The sequence below is a fragment of the Ranitomeya imitator genome, chromosome 5 (genome assembly GCF_032444005.1).
Source record: "Ranitomeya imitator isolate aRanImi1 chromosome 5, aRanImi1.pri, whole genome shotgun sequence".
NCBI lineage: Eukaryota > Metazoa > Chordata > Amphibia > Anura > Dendrobatidae > Ranitomeya > Ranitomeya imitator.
The window spans coordinates 600,130,280-600,156,383 of NC_091286.1; positions in this window are offsets into that span (position 1 = coordinate 600,130,280).

The following is a 26,104-nucleotide window of genomic DNA, read 5'->3' on the forward strand; positions in this document are numbered from 1 at the left end:
TTGAGAAGACATGAGGCTGGGCCGAGTGTAATCCCCCTGTATGGTTCCTTGCTCCATGTCCTCGTGCTCTGCCTTCAACGCATCCTCTTTAATTGTGAGCAGAGAGGTTTCCAGAAGGCTGAGAAGTGGGATGGTGACGCTTATTATGGCGTCATCGCCGCTCACCATCTTGGTGCAGTCCTCAAAGTTTTGGAGGATGGTACATATGTCGGACATGCATGTCCACTCCTGAGGTCTTATGTGTGGAGTCTGAACAAAATATGTTGGTAGTCAACAACTGCCCTCTTCTGCTCACAAATCCTTTCCAATATATGTAAATCCTTTCCAACATATGCAGCGTAGAGTTCCAGCGCGTGGGGACATCACGCACCAGCCGGTGAGCTGGAAGCTGCAAACGCTGCAGAAGCATGGCAAGGGCGGCTGTAGCAGTAGCTGACTTTCTAAAGTGGGCAGACAGATGACGTACTTTCACTAGCAGATATGGCAGCTCTGGGTAGCTTTTCAGAAAACGTTGAACCACGAGGTTAAGTACTTGGGCCAAGCAAGGTATGTGTGTGAGTTCAACTTGCCTCACAGCCGCCACCAGGTTACGGCCATTGTCACACACGACAATGTCTGGCTGTATGTTCAGCGGTATCATCCAAACATCTGACTGCTCTTTCAGTGCTAATATTAGAAAATAGCCGACAGCACAACTGATATAGGGATGCACGTCCTAGTTCCACTGTACCCAAATGGAAAAGTACATACCGCTGCAATGTGAAGGACAGCATCCAATCCAGGTGAAGTATAAAAAGTCCTTTATTGTGCCAAATGCAACGTTTCAACCATGTAGGTCTTTTTCATATGTTACGGGGAACGGATGTATGCCTTCTGTCTGTGGCCACCACAATGCTTCTTCCTGCCTGTTGGGGTGATATGCCTCTTTCCCCATGTGTGCTGCTGCCCTCACTCTGCATGTCCTCCTGCCAGGTTGGGTCAGTCACATAGTCATCCACCACCTTGTCTTCCACATCCGCATCCTGCTCCTCCTCCTGACTTTCTGGCAATTGTGTCTCATCATCGTCCACCTGTTCTGACACTTTCCCACCATTGCCTTCGCATGACTGGGGCTGGTCAAAGCTTTGGGCATCTCTACATGCGATCTCATCGTTCCCCACTTCAAGTTGACCAGCCGAGGGTTCTGAATCTTGAAATGGAAAACTGAACAGCTCTTCAGAGTGTCCAAGTGTGGGATCAGTTGTCTCAGGGCACTCGGCATGGTGGGAGGAAGGAGGATCGGGGAGAGAGGAATATCCGTGCCACACTCACAGCTACTCAGACTTGACCGTGTTGAAGACGTTTTGGTGGTGATAGTGGCTACGTGACTGGAAGCATTATCTGCTATCCAGCCAACAACGGTTTCACACTGCAGTGGCTTCAATAGTGGTGTGCTGCGATCCCCTAGAAACTAGGACAGGAAGGTTGAGGGAGAAGATGTGGGTCCTTGTTGTTGCCTACTTTCACCTTGGCCACGGCCTCGTCCTTTGCATGCACCATCATCATCATGTCCACTTCCCCGTCCCTTATCCCTTGCCTTGCCCATTTTAAATGGACTGCTGCACTATTTCAAATGCTCAAAACAAATATATTTATTAGTAGCAAAATAATATCTGATCAGTATGCCTGCAAATCTACGATTTTTCAAACCCAAACTCCAGACAGGCCTCAGCCTGACAAAACAGACTGTATTCAATTTTTGGGGCTTTTTTGTGAAGTTAATTTATGCAAAATAGTGCTGTATATAAGTAGAGTAACAGGCAGCAACAAAAGTGGTACACCGGCCTACAATGACCAAACTTGGAGCACACAGATATATGAGGGCTGTCACGGAAATACCACACTGGCAAATATGTGGCCTGTTTTTTTTTTTAAATGCCAAATAGTTCTGTATATAATTAGAGTAACAAACAGCAAAAACAATGGCAAAACGGCCTAAAATGCCCAAACTTATAGCACGCAGATACATGAGGCCTTTTTTGGTGAATTTAAAACACCAAAAAAAAGGGGCACAAGGCTAGCACACACAGTTATGCTATGTATGCCTGACAAACTATGATTTTTAAACAGGCTTCAGTTTGACAGACCACACTATATATTTTTTTTTGGGTGGGGTGAATTTTTGGGAAAAAAATGCAACTAGGTATATAGTAAAGACGCTGCAGCAGACACTTATGGAGCTTTGTGAGGGATGCAGTGGGAGCAATGGACGCACATACAGTGCCTGCAGGCCTTGCACTGATGTGGATATGCTGTGCCCTGCCTACCTAGCGCTGTAATATCGGGACCCACGAATTAGCCCTAAAAAGGACTGTTGGTTTCTCAGGAGTTGTGGGTTTAAGAGTTGAAAACCTACACTTCCTCTAAAAACCACGATTCGCACCCTATCTCGGCAGCAGCTCTACCTACTCTCACTGAATCCGGAGCAGAATGCGGCGAGCAGGGCGGCGCTAGGTCTCTTATACTCGGGATGATGCTGTGCGGCCAAGCTAACCACTGCACGACCACAACAAAGATGACTGCGCGTTTCATGACCTGGCAGACAATCTCTGTATCGTGATTGGGTCTCTAAAGTCCGCCAAAAATGCTGGGTGGAGACGCCAGCTACCGCTGAATAATCCCGGAAATGCTCAGTGCTCGCCGAGTACACCAAGCATAGTGATGCTCGGGCAAGTAATGAGCAGTGGCGAGTATGTTCGCTCATCACTAGTGTAAAGCAAACAGAGGTTCTAAGAATCAAGCAGCAGACATATGCAGACTTAGGAATGTAAGGGTGTTGTCAGTACAGACCGATGATGAGAGTTCAAGCCCGGGAATGCAGGATTCAGAGGTCCAGAGCCAGGACTGGGCTCCTGGCGGAGAGCAGGCCGCAGCGGAGGTGGGTGCAGAGCAGATCCGGAGAGGTAAAGTCTTTCAGATGGGAGGCAGACCGGTAGCAAATGGGGTATCCCAATGAATAGAAGAGACAGGCAAGATACAAGTCCTTCTAGCTTGGCAGCAGGTGAAGTACAAGATACACAAGCAAGGTATTGTGTGCAGAGTCCCTTCATATATGCAGCAGACAGGAAAAAAGGAATATCAGACAGGAAACAAGATGGCCCCTCGTGAAGCCACTAACTCCATCCTAGATAAGGGCAAGATCCGGCTGAACTAAGGGCAAGACCAGGCAAAACAGGTGCACAGTTCAGATCCTTACATCATGTTACTGACATCTCCTTTCTTCACGGTCACAGGGTCTCACATAGTGCAGTATTAGCTGGGAGTGGCTGAAGCTAAAGCCTATGGAGCCTCAAAACGAGGCTCCATTGGCTTTGCACTACGCATGCGCGGAACATTATGGGAAGTACTGGACTACGTTGGACCTGCGTATGAACTTTTTTTATTTTATTTCTCTTGCTTCGTAATTTTTTATTTTTCCATTTGTGGACTATTTTGGACCTATGTCGGATTTTTTTTACATTTTTTAAAATAAATTGGTGAACCAGGGAAAGAGTTGAGAGTGTGTATTTAAGTTAAGTATTTTTGTGCATGCATTTTTTTTCTTTTTACTACTGAATTAGTAAGGGGGGTGCCTGATAGACACCTCTCCATTACCAACACCAGGGTTTAATATCAACAGTGTTTTTCACAGCTGTCTGTTTTCACTTTGCTGGTTGCCAAAAATGGGGGGATCACACGTATTTTTTTATTCTGTGATTTATTTTTTTGTTTAATTATTTATTTTTTAGGTTAATAGCTATGACATTAAGCCAACATACAGGGCACTAAAGGGTGCCAGTTTTTATTATGTGTCCTAATGTTGTGAAATTAGATATCTATCTATCTATCTATTTATCTATCGATCTATCTATCTATCTATCTATCTATCTATTTATCTATCTATCAAGGGTCTTTGCAAAGTTTGCAAACCTTTAATACATTAAAGTCATTATTTTTTTTGCAAAGCATTTTACTCCGGTATGCCTTACATGAACGGCACACGGACGGCACACGGATGATGCACACATACACATGTCCCACAGACAAGCAACACTGATAATGGTGCTGGTTTTACCAGTACCGCTATCATCAGATTGTGTGAAGGGTGTGCCTATAACTGTTTTCCATTTAATGGGAACATCATATAAAGTTATGGCATATTGTTAGGCTGTGACAACACTTTATGATCAGTGAGGGTCTAATTTCTAGGGACTTCACTGATCCTGAGAATGAAGTACAATCACTGTCACAGCCTTTTGCTTCATAGTGGTGTTTGTGGCCAACTTGCTGTGCTATGAATTGTAGCTGGCCCTACTTATTGGATTGGACTGCACTGCAGTTTCCCTACATAGTGGGTGGTTGAGGCACAGCTAAGCAGGAAAAAGACTAGAAAATAGAGCACAGCAATGAATCCGTTCTACAACCTCTTATTTCTCATTATCTGCGAGGGTCCAAGAGATTAAACACTCACAGATCAAAAAGTGATGGCATATTCTAGCAATTAATATAGAAATAACACTCTAAGGCCTCATTCACTGCATTCACGGGCCCTCATCCCTGCATTAAAATCATCATATGGCTACAAGAGATGTCCAAATAATTGTATTCTTGTTTTCTTTACATTTTACATAATAGCCACCTTTTTGGGAATTGAGATTTTAATATTTATCCTATTCTTTGGATGATGTAATCTATTTATTCAGTGAAAATACCCATTTATACAGGGAAGTGATGCATCCACTGAATACTACACTATACTCTCATTACTATAAACAACCAAGCCGTAAGTCATGTATTTTTCTCATACCCTGGATATTTATCTGTATTTTCTTTATTCTATTACCAGAGATACTTTACAATTTCATTTACGGATGCTACTTTAATGTTAATGAGACTGGAGATGGGGGGAATGTTTTGGAAAATGTTAATTAATTCCTCTGTCACATTGACCTTTAAAGGTCAACAGCGTTGTCCCTCTTGTGCAGTAAAGCTGGTTTCTGAAATACTTGTCAATGATAGGTCAATATCACTGAATGAGTCTGTCCATTCTCTGCGAGAGCCTGATTACACAGTGAGAGATCTTCAACTCCAAGTTTGATATCTATCTTCGTTGATAATGATGATGATTATGCGGCTCCATTCTTGTTTATATCTAAGATATAAGAATGCAAAGTAAATACCAGCAAAACATCAGGCGGGTGGATGATGATTCACTTTACTATCACTGATAACTTCATATATCAGCCAGACATAGACAGATATTTGCAGCTGGCCCATTATATCGATGTTTCAGGGCTTCTGATAATTTTAAGTCACTTGCCATCTTATTTAATCTATATTTCTCTCAATTGTGGAAACATAAATGAAGAATAATTTCTACAATTATGGGGGGCTACAAAAAAGTACCAAAGCTACCTCCAGTGAGAGCTTTGGGCTAATCTTTTACCTGACATGGTGGCTCATGTTTAGTAGTCACATTATGCCACTTTTATGGAAATTATACAAATTTATAGCACAAAATTACACCTGCTGTTAGCACGCATGGACTTGTTCTTGTTCCTGAGTAAAAAAGGTGTATGCCTTTTAATACATTTTACACAAATTGTTCTGACCTCCTCATTTGTTGGGAGAGACATTAAAAAAGTCTCAGTAAATGTGGGTCATTAGGTTTACCACGACCAAACAATAAAATCGTTAATTAATTCATAGGGCCAAATTAAATACAAAACCAGTCTTCTTGTGAGCAGTAGGATGGATCCATGAATAGTGCAAGAAAGCATGAATCCATTTTACTGTGTTGGGTATTAATATTTGTAGACTCTGATTTGGCTAATCTTTTTAGCTATCTTGCAAGGCCTGTTAAAGACTCAGATTTTGATTTAGGGTAGCTTACTCTATTAGATGACATTAAATAGATGGCACTTTCTCCCAAAGGAGAGTTAATTAGCATACCTTTTCCCCAGAGAGCATTGTTTGACCTATAAGACTGTCTAAGACAGTTCACAGCCTCAACAAGAACCAGTACCCGCCTCCATGCTCATTTGAGATATCAAATAAAGACAAAAGCATTAGGACACCGACACATTACACATACATGTGACAGTACACCTTTATGACATCCCGTTCTAAATCCATAGGCATTTATATAGCTCCTTTTAGAGCCATTATAGTTTCCAAGGGAAGGCCTTCTACAAGATTTGGATAAATTTTTGCCTATTCATCCAGAATTACATTTGCGAGGTCAGACCTTTGATGGCAGGTGAGGGGGTCTAGTTCACAATTTTCATTCTGGTTCATTCCAAAGGTTTGATAGCATTAATGTCAGGGATGTGGGTGGTGGGTCATGTTCTTTCACATCAAACTCACCCAACCATGCCTTTATAGACCTTGCTTCATGCACTGGTGCACAGTCATGGGGAACAGAATTGGGCGTTTACCAAGCTGTGTCCAATAAAGTTGGAAGCTATTTTTATTTCAAAATGTCCCGTTATGCTGAAGGATTAAGATTTCACTTCATTTGAAGTAAGCATCCAAATTTAAGCCCTTAAAAACAGTGTCATAGTTTTATACCTCCTACACCAAACTTTACAGATGGCATGTAAGGTTCTCCTAGTATTTGCCAAACCCAGACTTGACCATCATGTTTCCAGATAAAGAATGCTTGAACGTAGTTACTTGACCATACAAACCAATGCACTTGACTCATCCTTTTTGTACTGATTTAAAATGTCTTCTCTAGTCTTTTTATCTAATACTTTCATCTCTGGCAGGAACCATTACAACGATTCCCAGCTAAAAGATCTGTTTGATATAGTATTATTATTGTGGCAGTCTCTTAAAACTGTCTGGTTGTAATATAAAGGAATGGTAAAAGAATAATCACTGAGAGGTAGGAAATAAACTTTCACTTTGATATGTGCACGCTAATAGTGTTTAGCTAAAACATAGAGGGCTTGCAGAGCATTGTGTGGTATATTGGATGCAGGTGTATATATTAAAAGCCACTATGCCTTCTTTATTGAGGTAAAGGGCTAGACCAATCATCCAAGCTTTTGAAGTAAAGCCTATTTATAGATACCAAATAAGGAAGAGATAATTTTTTTTTCTTAGTAAAAATAGATCAAGAATAGCTTTCAAACATTGAGATGCATCTGAAAATGACTTATTACCATCACCACATAGAGAATGCTTGCTCATGGTGGGTCTGGAGAAATGTGTCAGACAGTTATTGGCATTTGGCCAACAGCTATCTCAGATGTTCGGGTACTATTAGAGAGGTTATCCAGGACTGTTATTCATTTTCTGTATCTTTTCAAAAACTAACTGGCAGGTGGTTACAAATTACCAGCCTGTTCTGCATGATGACGATCTCTGCAAGGTGATTCCCCTGCTTCATTCCAACTGTCTTCTACAGGGCAACCCTTCCTTCTTCTGCTCTGTTGATGGGGCGTCATTGCATATATCATGCTAATTGACAGCCAGCTCCCCCAGTTAGGTAGCAGGGAGCTGGCTGTAAATCAGCCTGACATCGACAGAGACCCCCGCCAATAGAACAGAGTGGTCAACCTGACGTCTGTGAATGGGGAGGAATCACTGGCACAAGCGATCCATGACCACTCTGAGCTGGCGGAGATCGGTACCGGACAGAACAGGCAGGTAGTTAACAATTAGTTCATAGCCCTACATACAAAAATAATACAAATTCCAGATAACCCATTTAATCTCTTTTACTATTGTATAGAAAACACCAATGTATAATCTATAACTCATGAACCATAATGTAAACTTTGTTATAAACTCCTCATCTTAACCCTTCCATTTATAATATTAGGCTCTTATAGAAAAGGCACTGTCATGGCTCGGTTTGGGGATTTGATCCGGTGACCTCTTGCTTTGCGGTCGATTCTCTAGTCTGCTGGACCATTGCCCTCTTCTTCATTGTTCTAATGTTGATTCCTGTTGCCTTTATTTTTCCTTTCTGGGTATTTTCCTCTTCAGGTGCCTCCTATTGTTCTGTTTTAGTTGTCCTATCACAGTATGAGTTGGACGATATATATATATATATATATATATATATGTATATAATTCCTTCACTGCACTTCCTTGCTGCCTATACCTCTAAGTGGATTAGTGCTAAGTAGCTCCAGATCATCAGCAAAGGGGTTTTCCCTGATAGGTAAACATTGTTTTTATTTCTGCTGTGTGTTTGTCTTCCTTCCCAGCCCCCTTTCCTTTTTCCTCAGGTAGGTTGGGGATAGATTATTCTTTTTTTATTAATTATTCTCCTTATTTCACCTTCATGCATGTGCTTTAAGTTTCCTCACTCTGTCACTTCGTATCATTCTGCACACTTTTGCTCTCCCGGTTTCTGTGTTCAGTGGCCTCCTCTTTGGTTCCCCAGGATGTATGAGAAACCTCTTGATGGCCTTTTAGTGAGCCAGGTCCAATGTGGTGGTATTTGTTGTGCAGTTAGAGATTTTGTAGTCTGTACAGGGACCCGTAGGGTGCGGATGCGGCTTCTCTCTATAGTAAGTCTTCCTTACTCCCGTTACCTGTGTGTGATCGTGGTATGTGCATAAAAAGCGTATTGGTGAAAGTTGCACCAAGGACCTATTGCCTGTTGAACCCCAAAAGTCAACATAAGAAAAATCATGAGTTTTCGGGCACATAGTAGGTGTCCGTTTACAGATTCTGCACTTCATGTTTGACCTCTGTAAAAATCTGTGGCTTTTCTTACATTATAGAAAAGCCTCCCATACATATTAGAAGAAAGTTGACCAGACCTCCTGATTTGGGCAAGACCAGCTTACCATCTGATGTGATCGCCTCCTGATTCTCCAAAAAAAAATATTGTTGAAGCAAAGAAGGCTGATCCTTTTGTTTTGTTGAAGTCTGGCAGCAACTTTCCCCACTCTCCCCATCGAAAACACATGAACACTCAGATGCCAAGTACGGTAAATGTTCAGCCAGCACAGTGTCTCATGAGTATGGCCAGCTTTAGGCACCAGGGCCTTCATCCAACTGCTACTTTTGTACCTCTAATGACTAAAGAAAAAAGGCAGGTGCCAAAAAAATTCTGTAAAGCATGAAAGCACAGCAAATATTGACTCAAAATTCTCCTTTATTCATTCGCTTTTCATTTTGCTAATTGATAAAAATAAACTATTACTTCTATTTTTGAAAGCATTCTTGCACCATTTTTTCCATACCTGCTTTACATTTTTGCACAGTACTGAATGTCACTTGCCAATAAACACAAGTCTTTGAACAAAGTATATATACAAATTCTTATATGAACATATTAATATTGAACTGTAAATTCTCCATGATTTATAAATGGATCATTCATCCCCGAGAATGATTTATCCACATTAGTAGGAAACAATCAGCTAATCCTCAGTCTATTCCATTGTTTAGCAGCGCCATGACCCGGCGGCGATAATATCCAATGCCAGTAGCTGTTATTGAAATATATGAAATACCTGTTTCAACATGGGATTGAATTTATTTCCTCTCACTGTATAATATATGAAATAACTCGATCTTTCAGCACATTAGGACTTCATATTACTGATAATTTTGTTTCTGTTGCAATAATTACTACATTTTCTCTTTTGTGTCTTTGGAATAAGACCTTTTCAGTGGATTTCTATATGGCTCTTATAAAAAAAAGCCTTGTGCAAGGGTCATTCCCAGAATATATCATTGTGATGTATACAAATAAGAAAACAGCTCATTGCTATCATTTTATACCATAAAAGAAATATAGATTTATTGCACATTCTCGTCACTAACATTTTCTATTGATTTTAAGAAAAAATAAATGCATTTACCAGAATGAAAAAAGAAACATTTTCAGATTTTCCCTAAAGAGACGGATGCACAGGGAATGTACTCATGTTGATCTAATGGAAGCAACTTTTACAGAAAAACACATCTCTGCAAATAGAGGTTAACAATGGTAATAGGAGGCCGTACATTACAAGATTGGATGGGGGATATAAAATGAGTATCCTTGTATGAGTTGAATTTCACTTGGATAGATGTGCCTTATTTTCCTGTATTTCAATGCTATGGGACATATTAACTATTGTGGGTAGAGATGAGCAGATCGATCCGTGGAGGATCATGTTAGAGACGAATTTCGTGAAATTCGCAGTTTCACATGAATTCAAACATTTAGAGATTCGATTTGCAGTTCACAAAAAAAGAAACTTGCCCCGCACAACATCTCACACTGCTGAAGCATCAGAGAGCAGGCTGTCATTTTTCATTGATGCACTGACTTTATCCATAATGTCCTACAGCTATAACATCTAGTAGATTATCATACCTAGTACAGTGGTGGTCAGTACCGGAGACATCACAGATCAGCGGTTTCCCGTGTTGCACGGTTTTTATGGCAGAGTCATTTTCTGATTCTGAAGCCACTGAGTAAGTCTCTCTCCTGTAGAGTGTAAGTTCTTACTGTTAGTAGGGCCCTCTCTCTTTCTTTCCTGTAGAGTGTAAGCTCCCATAGTTTAAGGGATCATGTCCCTCTTTCTCTCTTCTGCGGAGTATAAACTTTTCTAGTCAGAGTCCTGTCACTCTTCTGCAGAGTGTAAGCTCTTATGGATATCAAAGTCTTCTCTCTCTCTCTTCTGTAGAGTGGAAGTTTTTATGGTCAGAAGTGTCCTCTTTGTCTCTTTCCTGTAGAGAGTAAGCTCTTATGGTTAGCTGGGTCCTCTCTCTCCTGTAGAAGGTAAGCTCTTATGGACAGCAAGGTCCTTTCTGTCTCTCTACTGTAGAGTGTAAGCTCTTATGGACAGCAAGGTCCTCTCTGTCTCTCTTCTGTAGAGCATAAATTCTTGTACACAGCAGGGTCCTCTCTCCTGTAGAGTGTAAGCTTTTATGGTCAGTAGTGTCCTCTCTTTCTCTCTTTTGTAGAATGGAAGCTCTTATAGACAGCAGGACCTCTCTCTTTCTCCAGTAGAGTGTAAACACTCATAGGCAGAAGAGTCCTCTTTCTCTTCTGTAGAGTGTAAACTCTTATGGTCAGTGGGGTCCTCTCTTTCTCTTTTCTGTAGAGGGTAAGTTTTTATAAACAGCGGGACCACTCTCTCTCTCTTTCTCCTGTAGAGTGTAAGCTCTTATGGTCAGCTGGGTCCTTTCTGTCTCTCTTCTGTAGAGTGTAAGCTCTTGTGGACAGCAGGGTCCTCTCTCCCAAAGAGTGTAAGCTTTTAAAGTCAGCAGTGTCCTCTCTTTCTCTCTTTTGTAGAATGTAAGCTCTTATAGACAGCTGGACCTCTCTCTCTCTTTCTCCTGTAGAATGTAAGCTCTTATGGCTAGTGGGGTCCTCTCTTTCTCTTTTCTGTAGAGGGTAAGCTTTTATAAACAGCAGGACCTCTCTCTCTCTCTTTCTCCTGTAGAGTGTAAACTCTTATGGTCAATGGGGTCCTCTCTTTTTTCCTTCTGTAGAGGGTAAGCTTTTATAAACAGCGGGACCTCTCTCTCTCCTGTAGAGTGTAAGCTCTTATGGCTAGCAGGGTTTTCTCTCTCTAACTTGTAAAGCATAAGCTTATTGTTAGCTATGTTCTCTCTCTCTCCTTTCTTCCACGTGTATTTTGCAATTAATTACAAGTTTCCCTGTATTGAGATTAATGCAAATTTGTTTGCTGCAAAATAAATTTTGGGGGAAAAAATTGTCAAAGTCAGCAAATTTCAATTTGAAAAGATCCGCTCATCTCTAATTGTAAGTATGAAGTCTTAGATCCATGTATTTACATTACTGTATGATTCTAGCTCAAAAAGGAGGTGAGGCTTTGCAGAGAGAGAGAGGGCATGGCTTAGTTAGAAAGGGTTGAATGTGAACCAAATTGCGCCAAATTTTAAACATAGAAGAGTGGTGCACTGTAAGTGCACAAAGAAGGGGTGTAAAATTAGGCAAATGTGGTGCTTCTAATTTATCATTCAGCATGCGATAAGTTTGGCAGATTTTTAGTCTTTTTCTGTTGATGTTTGACAAGATTGGTAAATCGTCCCCTATATCTTTATATTTGCAGACTGTACCTTCTCATGTTATTATAGGTGTTTTGTGTAATGCCACAATGTCATTGAGTTGAATGGATAACATAGTGGGATTTTGCATTGCTAATCTATAGGCTAAAAGCCCCATTACACTGAGTAAAGCTAACCAAATTCAGCCAACTGGCTGACCATCTAATGTTTATAGAGACTAGGGTTGAGCGAAACGGGTCGTTCATTTTCAAAAGTCGCCGACTTTTGGCAAAGTCGGGTTTCATGAAACCCGAACCGACCCCTGTGTGGGGTCGGCCATGCGGTACGCGACTTTCGCGCCAAAGTCGCGTTTCAATGACGCGAAAAGCGCCATTTCTCAGCCAATGAAGGTGAACGCAGAGTGTGGGCAGCGTGATGACATAGGTCCTGGTCCCCACCATCTTAGAGAAGGGCATTGCAGTGATTGGCTTGTTGTCTGCGGCGTCACAGGGGCTATAAAGAGGCGTTCCCGTCGACCGCCATCTTACTGCTGCTGATCTGAGCTTAGGGAGAGGTTGCTGCCGCTTCTTCAGAAGCAGGGATAGCGTTAGGCAGGGTCCATTAACCCCCAAACCGCTTGTGCTGTAGCGATTTCCACTGTCCAACACCACCTTCGGTGTGCAGGGATAGTGGAAGCTACTTTTTTTTTTTTTTCCTCAGCGCTGTAGCTCATTGGGCTGCCCTAGAAGGCCCCCTAATAGCTGCATTGCTGTGTGTACGCCGCTGTGCAAACCAACTGCTTTATTCAAAGCACAAATCCTCTTGTTCCTTCCTTTCTGCACAGCTATCTTTTTTGTTTGTCCACACTTTTTATTTAATTTGTGCATCAGTCCAATCCTTATTGCTGCCTGCCATACCTGGCTGAGATTACTGCAGGGAGATAGTAATTGTAGGACAGTCCCTTTTATTTTTTTTTATTTTTTTTAATTCTCCCTACAAAAAATAAGTTGTGGGAGATTAAGATTGGCATTTCTGCTAGAGTGCCATCCCTGTGTGTGCCATCTCTCTCACATAGTGGGCCATAGAAAGCCTATTTTTTTTTGTTGATTTGGTTTCTAAATTCTACCTGAAAAAATCAATAAATCAATCAGTGGGAGATAAATATTGGCCTCTGGGCTTGTGTGCCACTCCTGACTCCTGTTTGTGCCATCTCTCACTCAGTGGGCCATAGAAAGTCTATTAATTTATTTTGTTGATTTGGTTTCTAAATTCTACATGGAAAAATCAATAAATCAATCAGTGGGAGATAAATATTGGCCTCTGGGCTTGTGTGCCACTCCTGACTCCTGTGTGTGCCATCTCTCACTCAGTGGGCCATAGAAAGCCTATTAATTTTTTTTGTTGATTTGGTTTCTAAATTCTACCTGAAAAAATCAATAAATCAATCAGTGGGAGATAAATATTGGCCTCTGGGCTTGTGTGCCACTCCTGACTCCTCTGTGTGCCATCTCTCACTCAGTGGGCCATAGAAAGCCTATTAATTTTTTTGTTGATTTGGTTTCTAAATTCTACCTGAAAAAATCAATAAATCAATCAGTGGGATATAAATATTGGCCTCTGGGCTTGTGTGCCACTCCTGAATCCTGTGTGTGCCATCTCTCACTCAGTGGGCCATAGAAAGCCTATTAATTTATTTTGTTGGTTTGGTTTCTAAATTCTACCTGGAAAAATCAATAAATCAATCAGTGGGAGATAAATATTGGCCTCTGTGCTTGTGTGCCACTCCTGACTCCTGTGTGTGCCATCTCTCACTCAGTGGGCCATAGAAAGGCTATTAATTTTTTTTGTTGATTTGGTTTCTAAATTCTACCTGAAAAAATCAATAAATCAATCAGTGGGAGATAAATATTGACCTCTGGGCTTGTGTGCCACTCCTGACAGTGGGCCATAGAAAGCCTATTTATTTTTTTTGCTGATTTGTAGGGTTGAGCGAAACGGGTCGAACATTTTCAAAAGTCGCCGACTTTTGGCGAAGTCGAGTTTCATGAAACCCGATCCGAGCCCTGTGCGTGGTCGGCCATGCGGTACGCGACTTTCGCGCCAAAGTCGCGTTTCAATGACACGAAAAGCGCCATTTCTCAGCCAATGAAGGTAAACGCAGAGTGTGGGCAGCGTGATGACATAGGTCCTGGTCCCCACCATCTTAGAGAAGGGCATTGCAGTGATTGGCTTGCTGTCTGCGGCGTCACAGGGGCTATAAAGGGGAGTTCCCGCCGACCGCCATGTTACTGCTGCTGATCTGAGCTTAGGGAGAGGTTGCTGCCGCTTCGTCAGAAGCAGGGATAGCGTTAGGCAGGGTCCATTAACCACAAAACCGCTTGTGCTGTAGCGATTTCCACTGCCCAACACCACCTTCGGTGTGCAGGGACAGTGGAAGCTCCTTTTTTTTTTTTTTTCTCCTCAGCGCTGTAGCTCATTGGGCTGCCCTAGAAGGCTCCCTGATAGCTGCATTGCTGTGTGTACGCCGCTGTGCAAACCAACTGCTTTTTTCAAAGCACAAATCCTCTTGTTCCTTCCTTTCTGCACAGCTATCTTGTTTGTTTGTCCACACTTTTTATTTAATTTGTGCATCAGTCCACTCCTTATTGCTGCCTGCCATACCTGGCTGAGATTACTGCAGGGAGATAGTAATTGAAGGACAGTTCCTTTTTTTTTTTTTTTTTTTTTTTTTGTGGGAGATTAAGATTGACATTTCTGCTAGAGTGCCATCTCTGTCTGTGTCATCTCTCACTCAGTGGGCCATAGAAAGCCTATTTATTTTTTTGCTTGATTTGGGTTCCAAAATCTACCAGAAAAAATCACAACATCAATCAGTGGGAGAAAAATATTGGCCTCAGGGCTTGTGTGCCACTCCTTACTCCTGTGTGTGCCATCTCTCACTCAGTGGGCCATAGAAAGCCTATTAATTTTTTTGCTTGATTTGGGTTCCAAAATCTACCAAAAAAAATCACTAAATCAATCAGTGGGAGATTAATATTGGCCTCTGGGCTTGTGTGCCACTCCTGACTCCTGTGTGCGTCATCTGTCACTCAGTGGGCCCTAGAAAGCCTATTTTTTGTTTTATTTGTTTTCTAAATTCTCCCTGAAACAATCATTTTATTTTCTTTGGTTTCTAAATTATTCCTGAAAAAAATCATTTTTTTGGTATTTTTTTTTCTCTCAAGTCTCCCTGAAAAAAAAAAAAAAAAAATCTGTGGGAGATTCATATTGCCCCTTCTGCTTGTGTGCCAGTCTTGACTCCTGTGTGTGCCATCTCTCTCTCTCTCCCCAATTGTGGGCCATAGAAAGCCTATTAATTTTTTTGCTTGATTTGGGTTCCAAAATCTACCAAAAAAAATCACTAAATCAATCAGTGGGAGATTAATATTGGCCTCTGGGCTTGTGTGCCACTCCTGACTCCTGTGTGCGTCATCTGTCACTCAGTGGGCCCTAGAAAGCCTATTTTTTGTTTTATTTGTTTTCTAAATTCTCCCTGAAACAATCATTTTATTTTCTTTGGTTTCTAAATTATTCCTGAAAAAAATCATTTTTTTGGTATTTTTTTTTCTCTCAAGTCTCCCTGAAAAAAAAAAAAAAAAAAAAATCTGTGGGAGATTCATATTGCTCCTTTTGCTTGTGTGCCAGTCTTGACTCCTGGGTGTGCCATCTCTCTCTCTCTCCCCAATTGTGGGCCATAGAAAGCCTATTAATTTTTTTGCTTGATTTGGGTTCCAAAATCTACCAAAAAAAATCACTAAATCAATCAGTGGGAGATTAATATTGGCCTCTGGGCTTGTGTGCCACTCCTGACTCCTGTGTGCGTCATCTGTCACTCAGTGGGCCCTAGAAAGCCTATTTTTTGTTTTATTTGTTTTCTAAATTCTCCCTGAAACAATCATTTTATTTTCTTTGGTTTCTAAATTATTCCTGAAAAAAATCATTTTTTTGGTATTTTTTTTTCTCGCAAGTCTCCCTGAAAAAAAAAAAAAAAAAAAAAATCTGTGGGAGATTCATATTGCCCCTTCTGCTTGTGTGCCAGTCTTGACTCCTGGGTGTGCCATCTCTCTCTCTCTCCCCAATTGTGGGCCATAGAAAGCCTATTAATTTTTTTGCTTGATTTGGGTTCCAAAATCTACCAAAAAAAATAACTAAATCAATCGGTGGGAGATTAATATTGGCCTCTGGGCTTGTGTGCCACTCCTGACTCCTGTGTGCGTCCTCTCTCACTCAGTGGGCCCTACAAAGCCTTTTTTTTTTTTTTTTTTCCTAAATTCTCCCTGAAACAATCATTTCATTTTATTTGTTTTATAAATTTTTCTGTAAAAAATAATTTTTTTTTTATTTTTTTTTTTTCTGAAGTCTCCCTTTTAAAAAAAACAAACACAAATCAGTGGGAGATAAATATTTACATTTGCGCTTCAGTGACAGTCCTGCGTGTGTGCCATCTCATTTGTTGCCAACAACAACAGAGTGTGTAACATTGTGGCTGATTTTCGTTGTGGTCTCACCCACCTGTAAAGGGGTAGCTAAATCATACTGAAGTTATAGCTCACCGTGAAAGTTGTGTGACAGCAACAAATACCGTTCGTTTGTTAACGTTTTTAAAACAATGAGGAAGTCTGGTGGAAGAGGTCGTGGCCGGGGGCGTTCATTGTCAGCTGGTAATGAGGGTAGTGGTAGTGGTGGAGCATCAGCTGGTCGTGGGAAAAAAAATATTGCACCTAAGTCTGGAGCTGTGGAGCCAGGTTCGTCGTCTGGCTACACAAGGCCTCGAACGCTCCCTTTTCTGGGAGTAGGAAAACCGCTTTTAAAGCCGGAGCAGCAAGAGCAAGTTTTGGCTTATCTTGCTGACTCAGCCTCTAGCTCTTTTGCCTCCTCTCGTGAAACTGGTAAATGTCAAAGCAGCGCGTCGTTAGTGGATGTTCACGGTCAGGGACAAGTCGCTTCCTTGTCCTCTTCAGCAAAAACAACAACAGAGAAGAATGCAGCAGGCGACACAACGGGTTACTCCATGGAGCTCTTTACACATACCGTCCCTGACTTAGAAAGTGAAGCAGTTAACAGTCCATGCCCATTACAAGTTGAATCTGACATGGAGTGCACTGATGCACAGCCACAGCCAGACTACTATCCTGGTCCTTTGAATCAGACCACAACATTGCCATCGCAGGGTGCTGATCAAGAATCAGACCCTGATGAGACTATGTTGCCCCATCACGAACGCTATACCACCGACCGCCACGGTGACACAGACGAAGTTGCACACGAGGTACAAGAAGAGGTAATAGATGACCCAGTTCTTGACCCCGATTGGCAGCCATTGGGGGAACAGGGTGCAGGCGGCAGCAGTTCTGAAGCGGAGGAGGAGGGGCCGCAGCAGGCATCAACATCGCAACAGGTTCCATCTGCCGGGCCCGTATCTTGCCCAAAACGCGTGGCAAAGCTAAAACCTGTTGGAGGACAGCGTGGCCATCCGGTTAAAGCTCAGTCTGCAATGCCTGAAAAGGTATCCGATGCTAGAAAGAGTGCAGTCTGGCATTTTTTTAAACAACATCCAATTGATCAGCGCAAAGTCATCTGTCAAAAATGTTCATCTACCTTAAGCAGAGGACAGAATCTGAAAAGTCTCAATACAAGTTGCATGCATAGACATTTAACCACCATGCATTTGCAAGCCTGGACTAACTACCAAACGTCCCTTAAGGTTGTAGCACCCTCGGACAATGAAGCTAGTCAGCAACGCAACATCCCTTCCGGCAGTGTAGGGCCACCATTTTCCGCACCACCTGCAGTATCTGTGCAGGTTTCTTTGCCAGGCCAAAGCCGTCAGGGTCAGGGAATCACCAGTTTCGTAGTAGGAAACACTGCATCTAGGGCACCGGTGGCAACAATACCATCTCCCACCGTCTCTCAGTCTGCCATGTCCACCGGCACCCCCGCTAGTTCCACGATCTCCAGCTCTCCAGTCCAGCTCACCCTACATGAGACTATGGTTAGAAAAAGGAAGTACTTAGCCTCGCATCCGCGTACACAGGGTTTGAACGCACACATAGCTAGACTAATCTCGTTAGAGATGATACCCTACCGGTTAGTTGAAAGCGAAGCTTTCAAAGCCCTGATGGACTACGCTGTTCCACGCTACGAGCTACCCAGTCGACACTTTTTTTCCAGAAAAGCCATCCCAGCCCTCCACCAGCATGTTAAAGAGCGCATCGTCCATGCACTCAGGCAATCTGTGAGCACAAAGGTGCACCTGACAACAGATGCATGGACCAGTAGGCATGGCCAGGGACGTTACGTGTCCATCACGGCACACTGGTTAAATGTGGTGGATGCAGGGTCCACAGGGGACAGCAAGTTTGGGACAGTTCTGCCTAGCCCACGGTCTAGGAAACAATTGGCTGTAGCCGTTCGCACCCCCTCCTCCTCCTCTTCGTCCTCCTGCAGAAGCGAGAGCTCGTCCACAGACCGCAGTCGCACAACCACTCCATCCGCAGCTGCCACTGTTGCACACCAGGTCTCCCATTATGGGGCAGCTACTGGCAAACGTCAGCAGGCTGTATTGGCTATGAAGTGTTTGGGCGACAACAGACACACCGCGGAAGTTCTGTCCGAGTTCTTGCAGAAAGAAACGCAGTCGTGGCTGGGCACTGTAGATCTTGAGGCAGGCAAGGTAGTGAGTGATAACGGAAGGAATTTCATGGCTGCCATCTCCCTTTCCCAAATGAAACACATTCCTTGCCTGGCTCACACCTTAAACCTGGTGGTGCAGTGCTTCCTAAAAAGTTATCCGGGGTTATCCGACCTGCTCCTCAAAGTGCGTGGACTTTGCTCACATATCCGCCGTTCGCCCGTACACTCCAGCCGTATGCAGACCTATCAGCGTTCTTTGAACCTTCCCCAGCATCGCCTAATCATAGACGTTGCAACAAGGTGGAACTCAACACTGCACATGCTTCAGAGACTGTGTGAACAGAGGCGGGCTGTTATGTTTTTGTGGGAGGATACACATACACGGGCAGGCAGTAGGATGGCAGACATGGAGTTGTCAGGTGTGCAGTGGTCGAAGATTCAAGACATGTGTCAAGTCCTTCAGTGTTTTGAGGAATGCACATGGCTGGTTAGTGCAGACAACGCCATAATAAGCATGAGCATCCCCCTAATGCGTCTGCTGATGCAAAGTTTGACGCACATAAAGGATCAGGCGTCTGCAGCTGAGGAAGAGGAAAGCCTTGATGACAGTCAGCCATTGTCTGGCCAGGGCAGTGTACAGGACGAGGTAGCGGGCGAAGAGGAGGAGGAGGACGAGGAGGATGATGGGGATGATTATATTTTTAATGAGGAAGCTTTTCCGGGGCCACTGGAAATTGGTGGCGCGGCAAGGCCGGGTTCTGGTTTTTTGAGGGACACAAGTGACGTGGATTTGCCTGAAACTGCCCCTCAACCAAGCACAACCGCAGATTTGAGAACTGGAACTTTGGCCCACATGGCGGATTATGCCTTACGTATCCTCAAAAGGGACACACGCATAACTAAAATGATGAATGATGACGATTACTGGTTGGCCTGCCTCCTTGATCCTCGCTATAAAGGCAAATTGCAAAATATAATGCCACATGAGAACTTGGAACTAATATTAGCAACCAAACAATCAACTCTTGTTGACCGTTTGCTTCTGGCATTCCCTGCACACAGCGCCCGTGATCGTTCTCACACGAGCTGCAGGGGCCAGCAGACCAGAGGAGTTAGAGGGGCAGAAATCAGAAGTGGCGTTGGCCAGAGGGGTTTTCTGACCAGGTTGTGGAGTGATTTTGCTATGACCGCAGACAGGACAGGTACTGCAGCATCAATTCAAAGTGACAGGAGACAACATTTGTCCAGTATGGTTACAAACTATTTTTCATCCCTTATCGATGTTCTCCCTCAACCGTCATTCCCATTTGATTACTGGGCATCAAAATTAGACACCTGGCCAGAATTGGCAGAATATGCATTGCAGGAGCTTGCTTGCCCGGCAGCTAGTGTCCTATCAGAAAGAGTATTCAGTGCTGCAGGTTCAATACTAACAGAAAAAAGGACTCGTCTGGCTACCCAAAATGTAGATGATCTAACCTTCATTAAAATGAACCACAACTGGATTTCGAAATCTTTTGCCCCACCTTGCCCGGCTGACACCTAGCTTTCCTATGAAAAGGTGTTGCCTGTGGACTATTCTGAATGCCTTTTCCAATCTCGTAATTTTCAGCACCTGATTGTCCAGCATACGACATGTTTACACCTCACTAAATGGCCAAACTCCCCACACGGGGCCGTGGTATCGACACTTGGCGACAGCACCCGTTAGAGTGCAGTTTGTCTGAAGAGGTGGGTGAGCCCGCTTTTGGTCGACGGCACTGCCACTGGGTCCCTCCTAGTACAATAAAGTGTCTCTGGCGGTGGTGGTGCGCACCCAACGTCAGACACACCGTTGTAATATGAGGGGCCCTGGGCCTGTACCGCCGGCCACAAGACAGTTTCCCCCCACCCCAGCTCAAACAGTGCTCTACCACTTGCAAAATTATCTCACAGCTCCACCAATGTTTAGTCTATGCGCTGACATCCTTCAATGCCTGCCACTGACAATACCATTGTATTGACATTTTTGTTATGTTAGGCCTTCGATGCCTGTCTGCGGTCCATTCTTTCAATTACTACTACACTGACCAGGTCACTGCTGCCCGTGTACCCCTGGAACCAATTTAAAATTGCCTACAGCCATGTGTTATTATTTTAGGCCTTCGATGCCTGTCTGCGGTCACTCCTTCCACTAGGCCTCCACTGACCACACCACTGCTGCCCGTGTACCCCTGGAACCAATTTAAAATTGCCTACAGCCAGCCCAATTTTTTTATTTTAGGCCTTCGATGCCTGTCTGCGGTCCATTCTTTCAACTACTACTACACTGACCAGGGCACTGCTGCCCGTGTACCCCTGGAACCAATTTAAAATTGCCTACAGCCATGTGTTATTATTTTAGGCCTTCGATGCCTGTCTGCGGTGACTCCTTCCACTAGGCCTCCACTGACCACACCACTGCTGCCCGTGTACCCCTGGAAACAATTTAAAATTGCCTACAGCCATGTGTTATTATTTTAGGCCTTCGATGCCTGTCTGCGGTCACTCCTTCCACTAGGCCTCCACTGACCACACCACTGCTGCCCGTGTACCCCTGGAACCAATTTAAAATTGCCTACAGCCAGCCCAATTTTTTTATTTTAGGCCTTCGATGCCTGTCTGCGGTCCATTCTTTCAACTACTACTACACTGACCAGGTCACTGCTGCCCGTGTACCCCTGGAACCAATTTAAAATTGCCTACAGCCATGTGTTATTATTTTAGGCCTTCGATGCCTGTCTGCGGTCACTCCTTCCACTAGGCCTCCACTGACCACACCACTGCTGCCCGTGTACCCCTGGAACCAATTTAAAATTGCCTACAGCCAGCCCAATTTTTTTATTTTAGGCCTTCGATGCCTGTCTGCGGTCCATTCTTTCAACTACTACTACACTGACCAGGTCACTGCTGCCCGTGTACCCCTGGAACCAATTTAAAATTGCCTACAGCCATGTGTTATTATTTTAGGCCTTCGATGCCTGTCTGCGGTCACTCCTTCCACTAGGCCTCCACTGACCACACCACTGCTGCCCGTGTACCCCTGGAACCAATTTAAAATTGCCTACAGCCAGCCCAATTTTTTTATTTTAGGCCTTCGATGCCTGTCTGCGGTCCATTCTTTCAACTACTACTACACTGACCAGGTCACTGCTGCCCGTGTACCCCTGGAACCAATTTAAAATTGCCTACAGCCATGTGTTATTATTTTAGGCCTTCGATGCCTGTCTGCGGTGACTCCTTCCACTAGGCCTCCACTGACCACACCACTGCTGCCCGTGTACCCCTGGAAACAATTTAAAATTGCCTACAGCCAGCCCAATTTTTTTATTTTAGGCCTTCGATGCCTGTCTGCGGTCCATTCTTTCAACTACTACTACACTGACCAGGGCACTGCTGCCCGTGTACCCCTGTAACCAATTTAAAATTGCCTACAGCCATGTGTTATTATTTTAGGCCTTCGATGCCTGTCTGCGGTGACTCCTTCCACTAGGCCTCCACTGACCACACCACTGCTGCCCGTGTACCCCTGGAACCAATTTAAAATTGCCTACAGCCATGTGTTATTATTTTAGGCCTTCGATGCCTGTTTGCGGTCACTCCTTCCACTAGGCCTCCACTGACCACACCACTGCTGCCCGTGTACCCCTGGAACCAATTTAAAATTGCCTACAGCCATGTGTTATTATTTTAGGCCTTCGATGCCTGTCTGCGGTCACTCCTTCCACTAGGCCTCCACTGACCACACCACTGCTGCCCGTGTACCCCTGGAACCAATTTAAAATTGCCTACAGCCATGTGTTATTATTTTAGGCCTTCGATGCCTGTCTGCAGTGACTCCTTCCACTAGGCCTCCACTGACCACACCACTGCTGCCCGTGTACCCCTGGAACCAATTTAAAATTGACTACAGCCATGTGTTATTATTTTAGGCCTTCGATGCCTGTCTGCGGTCACTCCTTCCACTAGGCCTCCACTGACTACACCACTGCTGCCCGTGTACCCCTGGAACCAATTTAAAATTGCCTACAGCCAGCCCAATTTTTTTATTTTAGGCCTTCGATGCCTGTCTGCGGTCCCTTCTTTCAACTACTACTTCACTGACCAGGGCACTGCTGCCCGTGTACCCCTGGAACCAACATCAGAAAATATAAAAATAAGTATTTTGCTTACAAAAAAGAAAATACTGGAGAGATATCAAATGCAGACATTTTAACATTAAAAACAAACACACAACTAAAATCTGGTACAGTACTAAAAATGGCCACCAGCTACAATTACTTTCTCCTGCAAGTAGTTAACTGAAAGGTTTTTTAAATTGAAAACACACATATGGCATCCACCGAGTGTTGTCCTGTCGCGTCTTCTTTATATTATTGCCGAGAAGATGCAAAACAATGAAAATAATAAAATCATTAATTACCAAAATAATAGAGAAAGTCAACACCACATTGCAAATAAACATTCATTCCAAATAAAGAAGCAGGGCGCTTCCGAGGGTGAGTATATACCTAATAAGAATATAATCACCCTCGGACGCGCAATGCTTATTTCCAACAGCCTTCCTTCCTAAGAATCAGCCCTTCCGTGGTGTAGAGAGACGTTGTGTTACACTCCAAGGTGTTCCCCAGGTTGCCTTTCCTGAGCTTCGATCTTCCGGCTCTCGTTTAGTAGTTGTTGGAAACTACGCTGCATTAGGCCTTCAAATTGGGTATGGGGTGTAGAGAGAGGGTGTGTTACACTCCAAGGTGTTCCCCAGGTTGCCTTTCCTGAGCTTCGATCTTCCGGCTCTCGTTTAGTAGTTCTTGGAAACTACACTGCATTAGGCCTTCAAATAGGGTATGGGGTGTAGAGAGAGGGTGTGTTACACTCCAAGGTGTTCCCCAGGTTGCCTTTCCTGAGCTTCGATATTCCGGCTCTCGTTTAGTAGTTGTTGGAAACTACACTGCATTAGGCCTACAAATTTGGTATGGGGGAAACATTGGCGCATCTGCGGTCCCTCCTTCCTCTAGGCCTCCACTGACCTGTCTACTGCTGCCCGTGTTCCCCTGGAACCAATTTTAAATTGCCTACAGGCAGCCCAATTTATTATGTTTTAGGGCTTCGAAGCCTGTCTGCGGTCCCTCCTTCCACTAGGCCTCCACTGACCTGTCTACTGCTGCCCGTGTACCCCTTGAACCAACATCATAAAATAAAAAAAAAGTATTTTGCTTATAAAAAAGAAAATAGTGGTGAGATATCAAATGCAGACATTTTAACATTAAAAACAAACACACAACTAAAATCTGGTACAGTACTAAAAATGGCCACCAGCTACAATTACTTTCTCCTGCAAGTAGTTAACTGAAAGGTTTTTTAAATTGAAAACACACATATGGCATCCACCGAGTGTTGTCCTGTCGCGTCTTCTTTATATTATTGCCGAGAAGATGCAAAACAATGAAAATAATAAAATCATTAATTACCAAAATAATAGAGAAAGTCAACACCACATTGCAAATAAACATTCATTCCAAATAAAGAAGCAGGGCGCGTCCGAGGGTGAGTATATACCTAATAAGAATATAATCACCCTCGGACGCGCAATGCTTATTTCCAACAGCCTTCCTTCCTAAGAATCAGCCCTTCCGTGGTGTAGAGAGACGTTGTGTTACACTCCAAGGTGTTCCCCAGGTTGCCTTTCCTGAGCTTCGATCTTCCGGCTCTCGTTTAGTAGTTGTTGGAAACTACGCTGCATTAGGCCTTCAAATTGGGTATGGGGTGTAGAGAGATGGTGTGTTCCACTCCAAGGTGTTCCCCAGGTTGCCTTTCCTGAGCTTCGATCTTCCGGCTCTCGTTTAGTAGTTCTTGGAAACTACACTGCATTAGGCCTTCAAATTGGGTATGGGGTGTAGAGAGAGGGTGTGTTACACTCCAAGGTGTTCCCCAGGTTGCCTTTCCTGAGCTTCGATCTTCATGCTCTCGTTTAGTAGTTGTCGGAAACTACGCTGCATTAGGCCTACAAATTGGGTATGGGGTGTAGAGAGAGGGTTTGTTACACTCCAAGGTGTTCCCCAGGTTGCCTTTCCTGAGCTTCGATCTTCCGGCTCTCGTTTAGTAGTTGTTGGAAACTACGCTGCATTAGGCCTTCAAATTGGGTATGGGGTGTAGAGAGATGGTGTGTTCCACTCCAAGGTGTTCCCCAGGTTGCCTTTCCTGAGCTTCGATCTTCCGGCTCTCGTTTAGTAGTTCTTGGAAACTACACTGCATTAGGCCTTCAAATTGGGTATGGGGTGTAGAGAGAGGGTGTGTTACACTCCAAGGTGTTCCCCAGGTTGCCTTTCCTGAACTTTGATCTTCATGCTCTCGTTTAGTAGTTGTCGGAAACTACGCTGCATTAGGCCTACAAATTGGGTATGGGGTGTAGAGAGAGGGTTTGTTACACTCCAAGGTGTTCCCCAGGTTGCCTTTCCTGAGCTTCGATCTTCCGGCTCTCGTTTAGTAGTTGTTGGAAACTACGCTGCATTAGGCCTTCAAATTGGGTATGGGGTGTAGCGAGAGGGTGTGTTACACTCCAAGGTGTTCCCCAGGTTGCCTTTCCTGAGCTTCGATCTTCCGGCTCTCGTTTAGTAGTTCTTGGAAACTACACTGCATTAGGCCTTCAAATTGGGTATGGGGTGTAGAGAGAGGGTGTGTTACACTCCAAGGTGTTCCCCAGGTTGCCTTTCCTGAGCTTCGACCTTCCGGCTCTCGTTTAGTAGTTCTTGGAAACTACACTGCATTAGGCCTACAAATTGGGTATGGGGTGGAGAGAGATGGTGTGTTACACTCCAAGGTGTTCCCCAGGTTTCCTTGCCATTGCTTCGGTCTTCCGACTCTCGTTTAGTAGTTGTAGAAAAGTACACTGCATTAGGCCTACAAAATGGGTATGGGGTGGAGAGAGATGGTGTGTTACACTCCAAGGTGTTCCCCAGGTTGCCTTTCCTGAGCTTCTATCTTCAGGCTCTCATTAAATTGTGGTTAAATGGAACAACTGCATTTGGCGTACTAGTTGGTTTGGGGCCTACTATCGGTGTCTGCCACTCCTTGCTGTTCTCCTGGTTTCCTGTCCTGAAATTCCATTTTCAGGCTCTCGTTAAGTAGTTGTTAATGTTAGACTGCATTTGGCCTACTAGTTGGGTTGGGGCCTACTATCGGTGTCTGCCACTCCTTGCTGTTCTCCTCCACTGAACAAAGCTGTGCTGCCTGTTTACTACGGTTGCCAATTTTGAACTGCATTTCGACTACTTACTGATTTGGCCCTACTCTCTGTGTCAGCCTCTCATTCCAGTTGTCCTCCACTGCAATGCCCCCTGGTTATTCCTGTGTTACCAATTTTGAACTGCATTTAGCCAACTTTATTCTTTGGGCCTATATCTGTGTTTCCACTTCATCGTGCCCA